Raw genomic sequence first — 2,711 nt, forward strand, 5'->3', positions numbered from 1 at the left:
TCTAGTTTAGGGTCATATCTCCCTCTGCGAAAACACAGGTGCTGATACATTTTACAAATACGAAACGTCGCGTCGGATGCTAAATTGTTTCGGTATCCATAATAAATTATCAAGATAAGTCGTTCTCGGAATTGTTTACTCCTAAAACGGTCGAGTCGCAATTAATTTGATTTTTTAATATTATAATAATCGATCGGTGCTGTGTGAACGCGGCTTTAAATCGCAGGATTCTTGAAAAAGAAATTCGAGTAATTGGCGTCCGTAATTACACTAAAAGAATCCACAATTGCAATAAGAAAGAATGGTTGCAAGAAGTCCCCAACACATATCCATTTTTGTTCAGTATGTACGCAATAAAATTTCATGATGGAATTCTTTGTAGTTATCCATCCAACTAAGTATAGCTGTTACAGTTGAGAAGCAACTATATGTTGTAAGAATGTGTACTAGATCAAGTGGCGATAAGTCGGGTCGGCTTGGGGTCACTTTGACACTTCTAGATGATAATCTGTCGAATTTCACTGCACTAATTTACGGATTTTGTCCACAGTGAGTTGACCTCACCGACTTAAAGGTAAACCGTTTTATGTTCTGTTCTTTTTGCACTAACGGGGTTAATTGCCATAATGGCAATATTAACGACCCTGTTGGCTATAGTAAAAAATGTCGTATGATGTGTGGTAATTATTCACTTTCTAGTCGTAGCAAGGATAGTTTATTTATGGAGTGTCTTTGCGTATTTTATACACGTTTTTGATTACCTAAATGGCTTTAATATTCGCTGCAATGGCAACATATGTAGAAACATTATTTCTATCACTCCTACATTCCAAATAACAGTAACTGATGTCGCAGATATTTTCACTCGGAAAATTAATTTCGTGCTTCCTTATCCCACATCGTCTCGAATGCTATAATTATTCAGTCAGCAAGTGATGTAGAGTAAAGGGAAATGATATTGGTCAAAACTGACAACGGACTAGTTCGAGAAGCTTCTGGTTTGCTGGATCGAGACTAAAAATAAGTGAAAATGACAGAGATGGGCGGACTGTAAGCAAACAGTCATACCCACATGTTTATCAAGTGTAGCTTCAACCAATCATTATGGAAGTTGGAAAATAATTGTGACTTCTCAAAAACTGATTTGTCTAGCAGCTGCATCGACGAATTAATTTATTCTTAAGACATTTTCTCTTTTTATAGGTGTCTCTGTCAAGCTTTAATAAATGTACTTGTTAAGTGTTTGTTTTATTGTATGCTCTCTATGATTCATTGGACAGATTTCCTTTAATTAATTTCAATTTTTTTCTCTTAAACTTATGACCACTTATTTTATATGCGCATTATAATTAACAAATGTAACGTTCTTGTTAACATTACGTACAGCACTAATTACTTAATTTCAATGATAAACCGACTAGATCTAGCGACCGTAGAAACGATCATTTTAGGATGAATCCGTAATTATGTTTATTTAGGTTTCTTCAGGATTCATTTCGAATCAAACACATTTCTTCGAGTGAGTGCTTACACACAAGAAGCGAACGGGAGCATTACAGACCTCTATAATACCCTTATGAAAAAGCATCAACCACCCTTTGTTGATTCAACAAGGGTTGCATCTTCCAGGGAGGTCGATTATCATCACACCTTTTGATACTGTTATTTTTTGCAACAATTGATTTATAGAGATACCGCCGGATTTTCTAGAGGGTGAATATTAACTCTTTGCCTCTTCGGACTGCAAGGGTGGCTCCCGATTCCCATTAATGAATAAAAATCACGCAACTTCTGCAAACGGTACACATTTCTGCCAACCGCCACTACCAATATGGGAACTTACATCATCTACACCGCAACACGTATAGACGACTAATTGTTACCTTGTTAAACATACGAGACTGAGTACGGTCGTAAATATTCAACAACCACTGAAAAATAAATACAATTATTACTTTTTTTCACAAAAATAACCATATTTGAACGTATCGAGCCTCAACGCTTAACAATAAATCATAACTTATGGGCGAGAATTCCGTAAATTTTCACTGGTGCATATACAGGGTGGATCAGCATTACATTCGAAATTTTACCAGCATATTTTCTGAGCAAAATTAACTCAAAAATTCTCAGATTCTCGTAGAGCTTGTGTTCCTGAATTCATTAATGTATCACACTTAAAGCACCCATATTGCGCCACTGTTCTCGATTCGAACGCATTATGTTACGAACACACATTCTCGGGTGAACGGTCAAACAATTTCTCCAAAAGTATGAACATAATGATAAAACACAATGTTGTAACTGTTTCTATAGTATTGGAATGTCCAATATTAATAATAAAAAATATAACAATACCAGTAACAGTTATACCATCTACACTATACTTCCATCAAATATATAAAATTTGACAACAATCTGTCCAGTAGTTTCGGAGATTATCTGCCTAACAAAAATCGAGACAGACAATATAATAAACACTTTTTCGTACTCTAGGGGTCATGAAAGGTCTAGAAAACATGAAAGTAGCTGTTCGCCGATGAAGACTATTCGAGCTTCAAAAAAATCTTATAGATTTTCAAAAATGCAGCACAAAATCTCATATTTTCCTGCCTGGCAATAGCCTCCTTATTAGACGAGATATCGTTACATCGTAAACGCTGAATTTAATGACATATTGCATTCTAGACAAAAATAAAAATTTTAGTCTC

The sequence above is a fragment of the Zophobas morio genome, unplaced genomic scaffold (assembly GCF_036711695.1).
Source record: "Zophobas morio isolate AGI-343-1 ecotype UQ-CSIRO unplaced genomic scaffold, CSIRO_AGI_Zmor_V1 ptg000044l, whole genome shotgun sequence".
Lineage (NCBI taxonomy): Eukaryota > Metazoa > Arthropoda > Insecta > Coleoptera > Tenebrionidae > Zophobas > Zophobas morio.